This window comes from Peromyscus maniculatus, chromosome 2, assembly GCF_049852395.1.
Source record: "Peromyscus maniculatus bairdii isolate BWxNUB_F1_BW_parent chromosome 2, HU_Pman_BW_mat_3.1, whole genome shotgun sequence".
NCBI lineage: Eukaryota > Metazoa > Chordata > Mammalia > Rodentia > Cricetidae > Peromyscus > Peromyscus maniculatus.
The window spans coordinates 117,079,351-117,097,748 of record NC_134853.1 but is presented as its reverse complement, the minus strand read 5'-3'; the positions used below and the strand labels follow the sequence as shown (position 1 = coordinate 117,097,748).

Sequence of the window (18,398 nt, the reverse complement as noted above, 5' to 3'; positions counted from 1 at the left end):
CTGTTTCTTTGCATCAAATATTCTTTCTTCTTTGCCTTTGGAATCACTTGGCTAGCTTTAAAGGTCCTCTTTATATAGGCTCTTTCCTAAAATGCCAAGAGCATGTACTTCCACTTATTCAAGAGTGCACTCCTGGTATTTAGCTTAACATAAATCATTACTTACATTTATGTGACTTATAACTAAAGTATGGCTTTGGCATCAGGAACCCTTGAGTTTTGTATGCTTGTTTAGCAACTATGTGTCCCTTCAAAGCCTGAATGTATCCCCAGTTCCTTGCTTTTCCTACTGTTCTAGTGTGCTTTCTGTTGCTGTGAAAAGCTCCATGACCAAAGGCATTTTGGAGAAGATGGACTTTATTTCAGCCCAAGCCTTCAGATTATAGTACACTATTGAGATAAGTCAGGGAAGGCCCCGAAGCTGGAACTAGAGTGGAAACCATGGAAGTACAACACTGGCCGAACCTCAGATAGCTTTCTTACACATCGCAGGCCCAAATACCCAGGGATGGCACCACCCATGGTGGCCTAGGGGCTGGACCCTCACATATTCATCATCAATCAAACAGCCTTTCACAGACATGGGCAAAGGCCAATCTGATTGAGGCAATTCCAATTGTGGTTTCCTTTTCTCAAGTGACAAAATCTAATCAGGATATCTGCTAATAAAATGTACCCCAGGTTTTGCTGATAAACCTATGGAGTTTATGTTTTAAATTACATGATATAGAAACTTTATTCAAATTCCTGATGTTCCAAGCTACCAATAGTATTGATCATTCTATCCATTGTTGGAGATTTTTTGCACAGATGAGTTTTCATGTCTCTAGTGTTTGCCACAAGTTCATATAACAGACTCATAGTATTATAATTGTGAATTTCCCTTTTCCAGGATTGAAGGTATCTAATGGTCAGACATGGAAAGAACAAAGAAGGTTCGCTCTGATGACACTGAGGAACTTTAGATTGGGAAAGAAGAGCTTAAAGCAGCGCATTCAGGAGGAAGCCCTACATCTTGTAGAGGCCATAGGAGAGGAGGGAGGTGGGCATCTTATGGGCAGGTGCTGGGGGCTGTGACAGCTATTTATTAGTTCCTAATTACTTTGATGTTCCTCTGACAAAATACTTGATGAAAGGAAAGGTTTATTTTGACTCACACTTTTAGGGTATGCCCTTCATGGAAAGGAAGTACTGATGCTAGGAGCATAAGGCAGTGGGTCAATTTGAACCTACAGCCAATTAGTATAGAAAATGCTGATGTTGGTGCTCTTCCCCATCTTTGTTCAATCTGGGATCCTAGGAAATGATGCTACTGCCCACCTTTGAGGTGGGTCTTTCTGCTTCAGTTAAACCTTCCTAGAAAGTTCCTCACAGATACTCAAAGATATGTTTTTATGGTGATTCTACATCCAGTCAGGTTGACAAGGAAGATGAATCATCATGACATTTATGCCAGGCCTTGCAGTGTGCTATGATCAAATAGTGAATGTCTTACCATAACCTTGAGTAGAAGTGCTGCAGAACAGGTCATCAAACACATTATTGAATTTAAAACTTGTTTGTGTATCTGACTTTCCAGGCACTGACTGAATCCTTAATGAATTCTAGCCCCATGCAGGATTCTTTGGATACAACCTCTCATATGCATCTCTGTTATGTAATGTTATGTAAAGTTGAATGTCTATAGAAAATAGAAACAAATAACTTTGAAGGACTCATCTCCCCTCTCCCCACCTCCAGGACAGCCTTTTAATCCTCACTTGAAGATAAAAATGCAGTTTCCAATATCATTTGCTCTGTCACCTTTGGAGAGCGCTTTGAATATGAGGATGGCCAGTTTCAGGAGCTGCTAAAGTTACTGGATGAGGCCATATATTTGCAGGCTTCAGTGATGGGCCGAGTAAGTAGAAAGACCACTTTCCCTGACTTGGTTGGGGATCTTGAAATTGCTACTGGAGATAGAGTCTTCAGGGTTTTGTTTTTGGTTTTGGTTTTTTTTTTTTTTTTTTTTGCTATTATAAATCTGAAATATAACCTTTTAAGTCTGAATTCAATATAAATCCTTGAAATCAGCCTGTAGAGTTTTGGATTTTCAATAATAGGGATTATAATAAGCATTTCTAACATTCAAGAAAAGCAATAACTGTATGTGTATATTTGAGGTGATGCACTTTTAATCTAATGATTATTATTATTCTCAATGTTCACTAACATTGATATTGTTATTAACAATTATTGATGATTATTGACTAAGTCTAGGTCTTTAGAAATTCAAATTGGTGATATCCTGATTCTTTATTGTGTCTTTGCAGTTGGATTTTGCTTAATGATGTTGTTTTGATCTACTTTGGCAAATTCCTGTAAAGGTTATAAGTACTAGGTGACTGATTTCTTAGACAAATATACCATATGTAAATGAAGGATACTCCTGTCTTCATCTTTGAATTTTTGCACATGTGTGTGCATGTGTCTCTGCAGAGTTGTGTGTACATGTCCTTGTATGTACATATTTGTGCATGTGTTTGTGCAGATACACATATGTGCACCTGAGTGCCGAGGATACATTTCTACTTTGTGTTTAATCCTCAGTCACTCTCCAGCTTATTTTTTCAGCCACGGTTTCACATACAATCCGCAGCTCACCAAATCCACTAGAATAGTTGGCTAGCAAGCCCCAGGCACCCTCCTGTTGTTCCTTCCCAGTGTATACATTACAGATACACACTGCCACATGTGGCATTTTTTGTGGTGTCAGTAATCTGAAACAAGATAAGCTAATAATAATAATTATCATCATTATTATTAACTATCAAAGAATTATTAATCTACCATCCCTAGAAAGCATCACAACTAATATTCATATCCATGTCCTTACCATTTACACCATACTATTAACTTTCTGCATAGTAGTAAAAACAGTTGATTCAACAGCCACATTATTTCAATAAAAATACAGTTTTACTCATATGGCAATTACATCATAATTAAGAGACACTGACACTGTGGTGTAGTATTACCTGCAAACACAGATGTTTCTTATCATTTTCCTGAGGGAAAAAAATTATGACAGAGGAATAGAGAGAGGGTGACTGACAGTTATCACTTAGAGGATCTTCTGGAAGACAGTTCTAAGGAGGTGCCACTTAGCAGAGGCTTCATGAACACAGGAGCAGGGGTTACGTGGATTTCAGAGGAGAGATTTCTGGGTATTATGAGTTACAGCTGCAAATGTTTAAAATCAGGTGCAAGCACAGAGGACACTGAGCACATCATAAAGAGTAACAGTGACAGGAAGAAGGGAACAGGTACTCAAGGACCAGCTGAATAGAACCTACAGGGGAAAGTCACTGGACTTGGTGTGAGTATAATGAAAACGCAGTGGAGGATTGAGTCAGGCTAAAGTCGTGTGTTTACATGGCCAGATGATTGTTCTGGAAGTCCTATAGGCTACAGGCTGGACATGAGCATAAGACTAGACAACTGCTTCATACAATGGCAGCATCCAGGTAGAAGAGATGGTGGCGTGTACCAGCGAGCAAGCAATCGGCATGGTGAGAAGAGATTTGAGACAGCATATTTTCCTTTGTGGAACCAAAATGCTCACTATGGAGCTGAGAGAGAAAACCTATGTCAGAGTAGTCCACAGCTTCACAGTGAGAAATGAAGAGGGAAAAACCAGACTGTCTTAAAACCTGGAAATTGATGTCACGGCGTCTCTATGATTGTCTTATTTCCCCCAATCACCTCTACAGTGGCTTTCCATGGATAATGAAGCATCTTCCTGGACCACATCAAAAAATTTTTAGAAACTGAGAAGAACTGAAATTGTTTGTTTCTCATATAATCAACAAACACCAAAAAGACTGGAGTCCTGATGAGCCAAGAGACTTCATTGATGCTTTCCTAAAAGAAATGGGAAAGGTGAGAAGATGCTGCCTGTATCATCTTATGGAAGAATTAGAGGTTTAATAGTTTCCAACTTTGCTAAAATAGGCTACTGCAACTTGATGATTTTAAAATAGCACATGTGATTTATTCAGTTACAATTCTGTAAAACAAAAACACACAATAAGGTTCTTTATGTTTACAGTGGGCTAAGTGTGCATATATGCTATCTGCTTTAGAAAACTTTGGGGACTCAATTTTCAGGACTCTTTTTCTGCATCTAGAAGATGTCTACATGCCTAGGCTTGTAGGAATTTCCTCAAAGTCCATGCTGGTGCTGGTCTTTCTTTCTGTCATTTCTCTCTGAATCTGATCCTATTCCTACTTCTTCTAAATCAGTGGTTCTCAACCTCCCTAATTCTGCAACTGTTTAATACAGTTCTTCATGTTGTGGTGACCCCCAACTATAGAATTATTTTTGTTGCTACTTGATAACTGTAATTTTGTTACTGTTATAAATTATAATGTACACTATTGGAAGCCCCCTTGGTACCTGCCCTGAGGGTTTTTTTCCAGAGTCCAGGGTAAGAGGGTTACAAGCAGCAGGATTCTAATCTGAGGGATATCAAATGAATCTATGCACACTGTGCTCTTTCAGTCCATTTACTTTATTGTTCATTTTCCCTCTTGCCTGACTTCTCACATTTCTAACAGGAGACTCCTTGCAATCCTGAGAAAAGTTTCAAAACCCTCAAGGTCATAGCACATTCCTGTAATAGACGATAAGGAGCAGAACCATTACCATAGTAAGGCAAGGTTTCAAGGTCTCAGGACCAGAGGAAAGAGGCACAGTGTCCAATGTCACAACTCTGACATAGCTTTTTATCAGCAGACTTGGCAAGCAAAGAATTAGCAGGCTTCTCTTAGGGTATTTTGTGTTTGTAGCCTTGGTAAGACACCTTCAACTCTGGCCTTGTGCATAACTATAAAGTTTTAAATTTATGATCTATATACAAAGGCCTTTAGTCTAGTTTGATCTTGCTCTGAGGTTAAAAATGAGCTAAATATTCCCACTCATGACCAGGCTGTTCATGTAGATCTTGTCCATTTCTCCGTGTCTTTTTTGGGGGTCCCGTTTTCCAGGTAGCCTCACTGGTGATGTGAGTAGCAGTCCAGTCATCCTTGTTCCACATCTAGCATCTTCCTATGAGTGAGTACATACCATATTTGTCTTTCTGAGTCTGGGTTACCTCACTCAGGATGATTTTTTCTAGATCCATCCATTTGCCTGCAAACCGTATGATGTCATTGTTTTTCTCTGCTGAGTAGTATTCCATTGTGTATATGTGCCACAATTTATTTATCCATTCTTCAGTTGAAGGGCATCTAGGTTGTTTCCAGGATCTATGAACCAAAGGCTGAGGGGCCCCCAACTGGATCAGGCCCCCTGAATGCGTGAGACAGTCCTGGGCTCCTTGTATGAGTTGGCTGTTTGAATCCTGGGACTTATGCAGGGACACTTGGCTCGGTCTGGGATGGGGGGAATGGACCTGCCTGGACTGAGTCTACCAGGTCTCCTCGGGGGAGACCTTGATCTGGAGGAGGTGGGAATGGGGGGTGGGCTGGGGGGAGGGGGGGCGAGAGGGGGAGAACAGGGGAATCTGTGGCTATTATGTTGAACTGAATGGTGTTGTAAAATAATAAAAAAAATGAGCTAAATGTGTGTAGTCTGTGTTAGACTGAGGAGAGATTATTATTTTCTGTGTTAGTCTGAGAAAAAGGAATAAAGCAGGCTTAAAGGGTTTACAGTCTTGTGGGACAACGGATCTTGCTATGAAGCATATCCTAGTATATTTTCTATATATCAAAATTATACAGCTAAATGAAAAGTGATCTTCCTGATCACCCACAGATATATGTACTCACAAGATTGAGATATAATCATAAAATTACATATATACATTTTATGAAAATGCATGGTAATGGGAAGGTACCATAGCTGTTATTTCACAAGAAGTTTATAACAACAGCTAATTCATTCAAAATGCAGTAACTCCAACACACCTTGAGTGATGGCTTAGTCCTCTACCAGAATCCTTGGTTCTGATAGGTTGACCTTTTGAACACTAGTTGCCACCTGTTTTATACTCCATGCCCTTTTGCTAACAGTAACTCTCAATAGTACATGTCTGTGTTTTCAGATGGTCTTAGATGACCCTCATAAAAGGGACCTTGACCACCAAATGGGTCGTGACTCTTGTAATTACAGCAGGGCTATTTGACTAAATTATGACTTCTTATTTCAAAATCCTTATATTTATAACATCTGCTAAAGTTTCTTTTGACAAACTAGATAATCAGCACATGTTCTAGATATATGGGTGTAGGCTTCTTATTGAATCATTATTCAGTCTACCCGAGATGAGTAAGCATAAGGCCAAAATTTTAGAAGTGTGGTGTGGCATCAACTTGTCTTACAGCATTGAAAATATCAAAATATTGTCTGTACTTTGTGCATCCCCCCATTGCTTGTCCATATCTGAATAACTATACAAAGGGCCAGAGTAGTAATTAACCTTGAGAATTCTATTTAATTGCAGGTCAGACCTGAAACCAGTTGTCTAGACCATTTCAATCCCCACGTCAGAACACATGAAACATTGAGCTGAATGCTAGCATTTACCCAGAAGGTTTAGATGGGAATTTTGCCTTCATCTTTCCTTCTTATCACTACCATCTATCCTTCTAGACAGGACTCAGTAATACAGCCAAACTGGATGTATTTTTGAGGTCAGTACATCATTGAATCATCATTGTCATCTGTGACTCATGGAGTTTGAACACCTCTCCTTTCAGTGAGAAAATGATGAACTTATTTCACCTTCTCTTATTTCTTCTTGTTAGCATAGTAATCAATAAGCACATTGTTTTCTCATAGGACCATATGGGGTTCAAGTATGGGCTATTAACCTGAGAAACAATATTGACAAATTGAAGTTTCAGGAGGAAAGTGGTAAAGATAATGGGATTTGATAAGTTTCAGGAGGAAAGTGGTAAAGATAATGGGATTTGATAAGAAATAATTGATGGAAACAGAGGATTCAACTATAAAAGTTAATATGGTGATGGATTTGTTCAACAGAGAGGAATTTATTTTATTCTTTCAGATACTCACAAAAATAATGGGATTATTGACTGTTTGCTATGTTTTACTTAATTTTCATGAATTAAAAATGTCCTATCAAGGAATGTGTCTCATTCTCTCTTTATAAAGTGCATCTGAAGAATGGAATGTAAAGTGACTTTCTCTATGTCAAACACTTAGATGTAATACTGTTGACATTGAAATCTAAGTTTGTCAAAGGCAATCCCATTCTCTTTTCACTGTAATAGTTTCTCAGAATTTAAAAGCATATGGATGTGTTAGTCTTACTTTCCATTCATGTGAATGCTAGAAGCTTTCTGTGAACACTTGGGTCTAATGATTATTTAAACTACTCTATTATTAATAAAAAGTCAGGAGTCAATTATAGGGTTAAAATCTGATTGGTCAGAGAAGTTGCAAAGAAGTGCCCAGTGACTTCCTTTCTCTCTCCTTCCTCAATCTCAAAAAGCCATGCATCTTTCTAAGCCCCTCCCCACTACTTGCTGTGTCTCTCTATATGTCCTTAGTCCTCCGAAACCTCTATGGCTAATTTTGGTCAGCTGGTAACTAGCCCTCCTTTCTAATTCAAAGTAAACTTTATTGTCATGGCAGAGTGGCAAGTGCAAACAATTCTCACACAACATTTTCACACTTTTGTCTAAATAAGTTATTGTACCTATGCAGCTCAATTGAAAATTTAATGTAAAGTTCTAGTCCTTGAAATCTATTTAGGATAATAAAGAAATACAGGTCAGTAAGTAGTCATCTATTACAATCAAACTTATAGTTATGTTAGATTTGTTTTCAAGATCAATTTTAAATTTTAATTATATAGATGGTCTTCAAACACTTCAGAGACCTACAAAATATGACGTTTAAAATGTTTTAACAACATAAGGCTTTTCATGACCGTGAGACATGTGTGCTCCTGGAAATACCAATTTACTTAAAAAGAGTATGACAGGCATCAAAACCTTTTCTACATAGGTCTCTATTTATTCACTTTCTTTGTGTGGTAAAAATGTCCAAACTAAGGTACTATCCTCTCTGCATAAGAATTCCCATGGGAAAATGCACAGAAGGTAGTGTGATCAGGATACAACCAAGCTTTGGACCCAAGTGATCCACATGTACATGCTATAAATTATCTTTTACCAAAAAGAATTCCCTTTCAGCCTCAGCTGATAATTTTCTTGGACTATTTAAGTCTTTATCACCTTGTAAGATTTGAAAGAAATTACCCAGTTCTTGAGGAGTTAATTAAATTGTGGACCTTAGCCAGTTAATACCTCCCAGCAATTTTTGAAAATCATTAAGAGTTTGTAATTGATCTCTCCTGATTTGTACTTTATGTGGTTGAATCTTTTTAAAACCTATCTTATATCCTAGGTAATTAAGAAAATCTCCTCTCTGCATTTTTTTCAGGAGTAATTCATATTCCCAACAAGGAAAATTTTTCTTTACTTCTACATACTTTTTTTCCCTAAGGTATCTGTGTCCTAATCAATAAGATATCACCCATATAATGGTAAATTATAGATTGAAGAAACTGCTTACAAATTATTTTAATGGCTATTGTACAAAATATTGACATAATGTGAGGACTGTTTAATGTACCTTGTGGAAGAAATTTCCACTGATACCTTTTAACAAGTTGGGAATTATTATGAGTAGGAACTGTGAAGGCAAACTTTTTTCTATCCTGTTCTTGTAAAGGTATAGTAAAAAAGCAGTCTTTTAAATCAATCACTATAATAGATCACCCTTTAGGTAATAAAGAAGACAAGGGAAATTCAAGCTGTAAAGAGCTCGTTGGCTGAATCACCCTATTTATGGCTCTTAAATCTGATAATATTCTCCATTGTCCAGATTTCTTTTTTTCCTTAAATTTTTCTTTATTAAGAAATGTTTTACTCACTCTGCATACCATCCACAGATCCCCCTCCTCCCTCCTCCCACCCTTCCAAGCCACCCCATATCCCCACATCCCCACATCCCCACATCCCCACATCCCCACATCCCCACATCCCCACATCCCCACATCCCCACATCCCCACATCCCCACATCCCCACATCCCCACATCCCCACATCCCCACATCCCCACATCCCCACATCCCCACATCCCCACATCCCCTAAATCAAGTTCTGCCATTGGAAGTCAGCAGAGTCCGGCACACTGAGCTGAGGCAGGTCCAAGCCCCTCCCAATTGCACCAATGCTGTGCAAGACATCACACCAGATTTCATTTTAACAACAAATATAGGAGAATTACAAGAACTTGTCAATTCTTCAATATATTGAGCGTCTATTTGATCCAGTAACAGCTGTTCTAGTTCCAGTAATAATTCTGATATCAAAGGTCATTGTTACATACACACAGTTTTGTTAGTTAACCATTTTAAAGGTAGGGCTATTGGTACCTTTGAAAGACCACCAACTACTGTGTCCTGTGTGGTGGTATTCTAATTGTACTGAAATGTGATTTTGATTGTATGTTAATAAATAAAGTTGCCCGGGGGTCAGAGCTATTAGAGCCATAGACAGAGTGTGGCAGTGGTGGCACACGCCTTTAATCCCATAGATCTCTGTGTGTTCAGGGATACAGCCAGCATTGGAGACATATGCCTTTAAGACCTAGAGGGCTGTACATTCAGACAGTGACGAGGCAGTCACGTGTTTGGGTTTACAACCAATGAGAAGGCAGAATGACTGGAAAATCGACTTACACACATGAAGTAGCTCTTTTTCGAGAAGCTGGGACACAGAGGAGGAAGGGTGAGATCTTAGCTCTGAGCTCTGATCTCTTGGCTTTCTCTTTTACATTGTTTCTGTGTTTCTTATTTAATAAGATGGTTGGTTACATCTACAGTCCTGCTTATGTACAACCTAAGCAGTCTGTGGCTGTTCTTGATAATACCATTTAATATTTCTCTCAGAAGCATTCTTTATTTTATGATTTGTTTCTGACATTGGAAGAATGTTAATCTGTGTTCTCCAGTGCTGAAACAAATCACACCCCCACAAATTCATTGTTATGTTAGCCACATGTGTTTTTAATTTTCCTATCTGTCCCTCTGGCCCTATACACTCAACACAGCTTGTACTTTGTTTTACCTGAAATTAAGTTCAAATCCCAAGAAGGTGAACATTTACCTCCTGAAAAGGCCAATCTGGATGCCAAGATTTTGGTGAAATCATTGTGTCTGCCATACCATCAATTTCAATGCCATTTGTATGTATTTTTAGCACTGGTCTCATCATTTATAACAATTTGCTAAAATACTTGTTTTCTAGTCTCTCCTGACCTTTTTGTTGTATCTATAGAAGTTATTCTGTTTTTGGTCACATCCAGAGCAGTGTAGTTTTTAACAACAGGTATTAATTATTTTAATTGCTCTGTGAATGACTTTCTCCAATGCTGACAGGGAATGATTGAGCCAAATTTAATATTGGGGCCAGCAGGATACTCCCCCCAGGGCATTTCCTAATGGCAAAGGGTTACCTTGTCTGTCCCTTGTTTATCTGCACTCATTAGTCTAATTCTGGTCTTTGCCACACTTTCTGCATACTTCAGAAGGCTCTGGCCTTCTGTTGGATTATCTCTAGAAAACACATTGTCTCTAGGAACATCTTCCATACAATTCCTTTTCAAATGACCTTGTTTACACAATTAAAACATCTGAAAATTTGATTTTTCTTAAAATTTCTAGAAATTACTTATTCAATCAGAGCAGTATCATAAGCATAGGAACCAATATCAGCCATATTTCTAATCCATTCATCGATTGGTGCCAATCTTTCATTTAAAGACCTAATCACTGTTTTACATTCTGAGTTAGCATTTTCAAAAGCCAAATGTTCAATTAATATTTGTCTAACTTTTGGATCTGATATCATTCTAATTTATGGCTGAAGTCAATCTTTGTAGAAAAAAATCACTGAAGTCTTCTTTTGGGCCTTGTATAATTTTAGTAAATGACTTAGTCTTTCCTGATTCTTCAGTCCTGTCCACAGCATTCAAAACTGTTTTATAACATAGCACCAAGGTGTAATCATCAAATATAAACTGTCTTTGCAAATCAACATACCAGCCCTCACTAAGAAGCTGGTCTTGGAAATTTTCTATACTATAGATTTATAGAAATGGGTTAATTGAAGATATAAGAACAGTTAGCAAGAAGCCTGCCACGGCCATACAGTTTATAAGTAATATAAGAGTCAGAGTGATTATTTTATACGTGGATTGTGGGACTGCTGCGGGGCTTAGTGGAACCTGGAGAGAAGCCCTCCAGCAACAAATGGCACCCAATGGCTCGAGTTTCCACCTTAAACCTGAGAATATTTAATAACCAATTCTAAACAGAGCCAAAACCAGGTTCCTGCTTGTCTCATACAGGCAGCTAGACGCCGCAAAATGCAGATTTGAACACTGGCGTGTTCCTGGCGTGTGCGTTTGACCAACTGTATGGCAGGAATGAGGCGTCTCCCAGTGGCACATTACACTGTGTGGTAGTGTTAGATTTAGTCTTTACTAGTATTAAAAAAAAAAAAAAAAGAGGTTTCTGGGCTAAACGCTGCTTTGATAAAAACGTAGACTTACTATTTCTGAGACTTGATGACTCCCAGAGCTGGAGAAAACGTACCACTGCCACCTTGAAAAACTGAAGGGGGCGGAGCCAGCAGCCACAGTGCCATTTCAGGCTTAGAAGGCTACAATTTAAAGCAATAGGTTCTCAATAAGACTGATTCAGATGAAATAGTTTATAATGCATGTAAAAATGTACATAGGCTTAAAAGAAAAAATATATATACCGTTATATAAACAAATAGTATCTAAAAATAAAGTGTTTAAAAAAACAGTAAAGGTAATAAGCCACATAATGATGACTATCACACAAAAAATCTGGATTATGTTGTCTTTGATATTCGTAACTAAACAAAAACATTTGATTGTCAAAGCTGTTCAGTTATGCCAAAATCTCAATTTTAAAGGTACCTTGACTTCAAAATTTGGATATAAGGATATGTTACTTTGGAAAAGAGGTTCTGCTTTTGTTTCCACAGAAAGCCAGAGGCTATGGATTTGTTCGAGATTAAGATACATCAGGTTTGACCAGCCAAGACCCCCTGAAAGATCTCCGATGACATCATGGCCCAGATGATCCAACATCCAGAACGGTTTCAAGGCAACTGGCTCCCACAATACAGCCTCAAGGACTACCACATAGGCCTAAAATTTTCTTTGCGTCCCCATAAGATACAGCACCCCCCTCCAGCAGGAAGTAGTAAGAGATGCTACACCCAAATTCCCAAATATACCAAGCAGGCTTTAGAGGTGGAATTAGCTCACTCCCCATCTAAACACAGACATATTGCTTTAAAAAAATGGTTAAGAGATTCTTGTGTCCCAAATCAGAAGAGCCCTCTGGTGTGGGACAGAGAAAAACCAATATTTTTATTTAAAACTGGTTGATTATAAATGTGATCTCTTTCTAAAAAAAGAAAAGGGGATATGATATAGATACATAGGACATAGAGATGATAAGAAAAAGGGTAGATTAATGAACTTACTTTTAAAGAACAACAACTTGTTTAAAATGTTTTATATTGGGGCTGGAGGGATGGCTCAGAGGTTGAGAGCACTGGCTACTCTTCCAGAGGTCCTGAGTTCAATTCCCAGCACCCACATGGTGGCTCACAGCCATTTATAATGAGATCCGGTGCCCTTTGCATACATAATAAATAAATTAAAAAAAATGTTTTACATTGGTATAGATTTTAGTTTATGTTTAAAATGTTTTACATTGGTATAAATTTTAGTTTATTGATACAAACTTAAAGTTAATTTTGTTATCCTGTATATATATTTCTATTCTTGTTTAAGGTATTATGTTTATGTAACTCATTTAAAATTGTAATGGATAATTAAGAAATAGATTAATAATTAGTCATCTTTGATAATCATATTTATAGCCATGTTAGATAAGTCTTCTAGGTATACATAGATATATTTCAGATAGATAGATAGTCTTCAAACACTTCAAAGACCTACAGAATATGGCATTTAAAATGTTTTAAAAATTTAAACATTCTGGACAGTGAGACATGTCTGCTCCTGGTAACACTAGATTTACTTCGGAGAGGAGGATGGGCATCAAAGATACTCCATATGGAGTTTATCTTCACCTTGGCAAAGATAGCCATTTGGGCAAGAAACTGTTCTTGCCTGGACTGCTTGATCGACTGGACATGCAAGACCCATGGAAGGATGACCACTAAACTTTGCTTGACAAGATGGTCCTTCAGGTTCCTGCTTCGCAGAGAAAACTGCCAGACATTCTACAGGACATTGAAAAAAATGACGGAGAAACTCTAGGCCTGTGAGCTAAAGACAGATGCCCCAACTTTACAAAGGAACATTAGATGACTGTCCAGGCTGTCAGCTGTCTCTGTCTACCCTGTAAGATTCCCGAAAGTTGCTTACATCCTTCTTCCATTTCTCAGGTAATATTATATCCTTCTGAGGTCTTTGATGTGGTTGAAGACTAGATAGTTGTAATTTCCTCAGTTATGATAAAAGATAAGTATAAAAACTTAAACTCACAAATATAAGATAGATAGGACATCTTCTTTAATATTGTAACTGTAATTCTTGCTCGATAATTGTTTTGTTATATGTAATTTTACCATGTTAAAGTTAAAACCTTCCTTTTTAAAAAAAGAAGAAAAGGGGAAGTGCTGTGGATATCGCTCTATATAAATAAAACACTGATGGCCAGTGACCAGGCAGGGAGTATAGGTGGGACAAGGAGAGAGGAGAATTGGGGAAACAGGAAGAAGGAGGGGGAGACACTGCAGCCACCGCCAGGACAAGCAAGATGTAAAGACGCCGGTAAGCCACAAGCGACGTGGCAAGGTATAGATTTATAGAAATGGGTTAATTTAAGATATAAGAACAGTTAGCAAGAAGCCTGCCATGGCCATACAGTTTATAAGTAATATAAGTGTCTGAGTGATTATTTTATATGTGGATTGTGGGACTGCAGGGCTTGGTGGAACCTGGAGAGAAGCCCTCCAGCAACACTATACCTCTGGCCCTACTTTGTTATTCTATGATTCTAGCTTCCTCTTTCCACTATTTTTTTAAAAAAATTTTATTTTATTTTACAATAAAATTTAATTCTACATATCAACCACGGATTCCCTTGTTCTCTCCCTTCCCTTCCCCCCAGTCCACCCCTCATTCCCATCTCCCCCAGGGCAAAGCCTCCCTCGAGATTGAGATCAACCTGGTAGACTCAGTCCAGGCAGGTCCAGTCCTCTCCTCCCAGGCTGAGCCAAGCGTCCCTGCATAAGCCCCAGGTTTCAAACAGCCAGCTCAGGCACTGAGCACAGGACTCGGTCCCACTGCCTAGATGCCTCCCAAACAGATCAAGCCAATCAACTATCTCACCTATTCAGAGGGCCTGATCCAGTTGGGGGCCCCTCAGCCATTGGTTCATAGTTCATGTGTTGCCATTCATTTGGCTATTTGTCCCTCCTGTGCTTTATCCAACCTTGGTCTCAACAATTCTCACTCATATAAAAACCCTCCTCTTTCTCGCCAATTGGGCTCCCAGAGCTCCACCCGGGCCTGGCCATGGATCTCTGCATCCAGTTCTCTCAGTCATTGGATGGGGTTTCTAGCACGACAATTAGGGTGTTTGGCCATCCTATCACCAGAGTAGGTCAGTTCAGGCTGTCTCTCGACCATTGCCAGTAGTCTATTGTGGGGGCATCTTTGTGGATTTCTGTGGGCCTCTCCAGCATTTTGCTTCTTCCTATTCTCATGTGGTCTTCATTTACCATGGTCTCTTATTGCTTGTTCTCCGTCTCTGTTCTTGATCCAGCTGGGATCTCCCACCCCCACAAACTCTCTTTCCCTTGGCCCTCGCCCTTCATTACCCCCACTCACGTCCAGGCTGTTTTGTCTATTGTAACTGATGACCAGCTTCCAATATTGCTATAGCTAAATCTTTCCAGTCTTGTGGGAAAATTTTGTCCCAAGTTGCCCATGAATTTAACATCTGCTTCACATAGGGTGAATGCAGACCATATGAAATGACTGCTTCTTTAATTCTCTTCAAATCTAAAACTTCTACAGGATTCCAGTCAACTTCTATATAGCCTTGGTGGTGCCTATCATCTGGTGGTCATTTGTATATGATAAAAGAATAAAACAAGCTTGGTTTTCTAATAATCTAGGTTTGCTCCTCTTCAGTTTCATAGTGCATCAAGGCATTAGGTTCTACTCTAAATTCCTCTGTTTGTGCCTGAATATTGTTCTTATTTTCATTAGGAAGTCTTTCTAAGTCTTGTATCTTATCAGTCATATTTTCATTCTCCTGCAATACTTGGGAAGGAGGACATTTGTGATACCTCTGCTTCCTTGTGAAGTCATACATAGGGTCATTTTTCCTGTACTTGTTTCCTTTTAAGTTCACTTACCAGGGTGAAGATCTTGTATGTAGAGGCAAACAAAAGTCTCTGGATAAATGAGTACATACTGTCTTTTCTAGTACCCAGACAATACTACCAGTTTCAATGAAGAAAACCTCATTTTTAGCACTCTGGACCTCTTCCTTGCTGGATCAGAGACAACATCCACGACACTGCGCTGGGCTCTGCTCTACATGGCACTCTACCCAGATGTCCAAGGTGAGCATGTGATTTGACTTGACAAGGTAAAATGATGTTTCTGGAAACTGTATCTCAGATGGGGCTGGAAGATGGCATTTTGAATTGGGAATATGCAGAATAACTATGAGGGAATGAACACTTAGGAATATACACATCCTGCAAAAATGTTTTAGGACTGTGATGGCCCTGGATACAGCCAGCACAGAGACTGATCCTTTAAAAAGCTTGGAGTCTAGGTGAAAACAGAGTAGTCAAGTAACACAGTAGTAAGTTCTAGCTAAAGTGGTGTTATTGAATTAGAATCCACTGATGCACTCCTTTGCCTTTAGCTATGTGTTGCCATTTTTCCTTGATACTGTGCAATCTCCCTAGTTTTGTATGTGACATCTTGTGATGCCATCTCCCTGACCTACGCCTCAATCCCACCCATCTTGCATGTGGTCTTGTACTCCATTCCATGGCCTCTCTTTTCACTGCCCTTATTCTTACCTCAAATCATCTTCAAGACATATTGTCTTCCCACTACCAACAGTAGAATGTACTGTTCTAAGTTTTCCCCAATCCAGAAAAATCTGTCAGGAACTACCTCCTTAAGATGTTTTAGATTCTTCCAGGAATTTTCTGACTGGGAAATTACTGTTAGTCCCTTTCTCCAGAGATGACCCAGTGTGCTTCTATTGCTACACGTTGTTCATTGTTAATGTCTCTCCACTGGTTTAAAGAGAGTGGCCCATTTTTTTCTTTTTCTTCCTCTTAGTTCTAGAAGATTTTAGCAGGCAAGGTTAGAAAACCTTTTCATTTTTGTGCTATAGTTTTTTTTTCAAATTGTGACTAAAAATTCATTAATTATGATAGCATTTATTTAGTAATTTTAGAACAAGGCAGGGTAGTGGTTGGGCACACCTTTAATCCCAGCACTTGAGAGGCAGAGCCAGGCATATCTCTGTGAGTTCGAAGCCAGCTTGGTCTACAGAATGAGATCCAGGATAGGCACCAAAACTACACAGAGAAACCCTGGCTCGAAAAACAAAAACAAACAAACAAAAAGTAATTTTAAAACAACACTTGATTAAACACTAAGATGAAAATAGGGTGGCATAAAACTTAACGGACTTTCCTTCTTTCTTTCAGAAAAAGTACAGACTGAAATTGACAGAGTGATTGGTCATGAGAAGGAGGTGAGCCTTGCTGACCAGGATGCTGCCACTAATGCTGCCACCCATGAGGTACAGAAGATGGGCAACATTATCCCATTAAATGTTCCTAGAGAAGTGACAGTTGACACTATGTTTGCTGGATTCCACCTGCCAAAGGTAACCATGCACCCCCAGCCTCAGACACCCCAGTCCATCTTGGACAACAACTTCAGGACCCAACTTTTAAAGGTAATGGGTATTCATGCCATAAGAAATTATTTCAATGGGGGAGAGAGAGTGTTCTGACAAAATACCCAAGTTATCTAAATGGATATTCACACATACTGTTGACAGTGGTATTGGAAATGGCTTTGATCAAACGTATTTAGGTAAAACATAGCTTCATTTTCTTGGAAAAGTCTTATCATCTTCCTGTGTTAATGTGAGAACTGAACCGGCAACAGTTTACTGTCGTACATTGTCCCCTTGAGCAGGTCTTAGGACTAAGAACCTGCCATGTTAAGTGTAGGAAATTCTTCGAAATCCTCAGAAGACATAACTTTAAAAAACAAATTTGAGATACATAGACAAACACCATAGTGAGGCTAGCATTTCTAACAGTGTCTCCATGGGCATGTTTCCAGCTTTTACTTATAGCCCCAAAGTTACACAAACAAAGCCAGTCCAAACTTATTAATTATAAGAGATGGTGAGAGGAGAACAATAGTTATTAAGCTGTTATAATGTGCTATAGACTTTGATTTCTTTCTAAATCTCTTACTCCTTTTTCAGAGTGACCTTCAATCTCCATTTTCTAGGCTGGAAAGTTGAGGCTCAGGGAAATTGAATTTAAATAAGATTTCTCTGCTGCAAGGTAACAAAAGATGGTATCCAGAACCAACCCTGGTCTGAGGATTAATACTGCCCCATGATCCAGCCATGGGACTTGCTACATTTGACATTAAAGTATCTCCCTTCCATTTTCCTCAGTGAGTTCCTGTTCACCTACCCCACCCCCATCTTCACAGAATGAATGCTGATACCCTGACACCCCATGTCTCCTGGCCCTTAGCATCCCCTCTCTGTAACATACAACTGAAGATCCATTCTTACTCTCTACTGACTAGTTTCTGAGGATCTAGATTGTCTAAGCCTCTTGAATGTATTGTTCTTGGAGATGCTCTCCAGCTAAAGACCCAGAAGAGCTTGTCCAGCCATCACCCCACGGCCACCTTCTCTGCAAAGGCAGAGAAATGGCCACTGTGTTTACTGTTCCTTTTGTCACTGAGCTCAAGGCTAGAAGTTGAGGTCTGGATTCCCCAGGTGCTGTGTGCTTTTTTTCCCTATTCATTCATTTAACTCCAGGAGGCCAGTGAAACTCTTTCCATAAGCTTTTAACATCAACTCTAATATACTCCTGAGTATTGAAGAATCTAAATGGCTATGTCCAACAGAACCTGGAAGCCAAAGCCTTAATAGCAGAAAGGCCTGATCCCAGTGTTCCAGTGATGACTTCACCTTCTGTCACTATGGTAGCGTATTACCAAACCACT

At 39.0% G+C, this 18,398-nt stretch overlaps 1 pseudogene; it reads left to right on the top strand.

Moving 5' to 3' along the window:
• The first annotated feature begins 944 nt into the window (after nucleotides 1-944).
• The window catches only part of LOC102917396 (cytochrome P450 2J5-like), a 29,055-nt pseudogene continuing 11,601 nt past the window's right edge, over nucleotides 945-18,398 (top strand).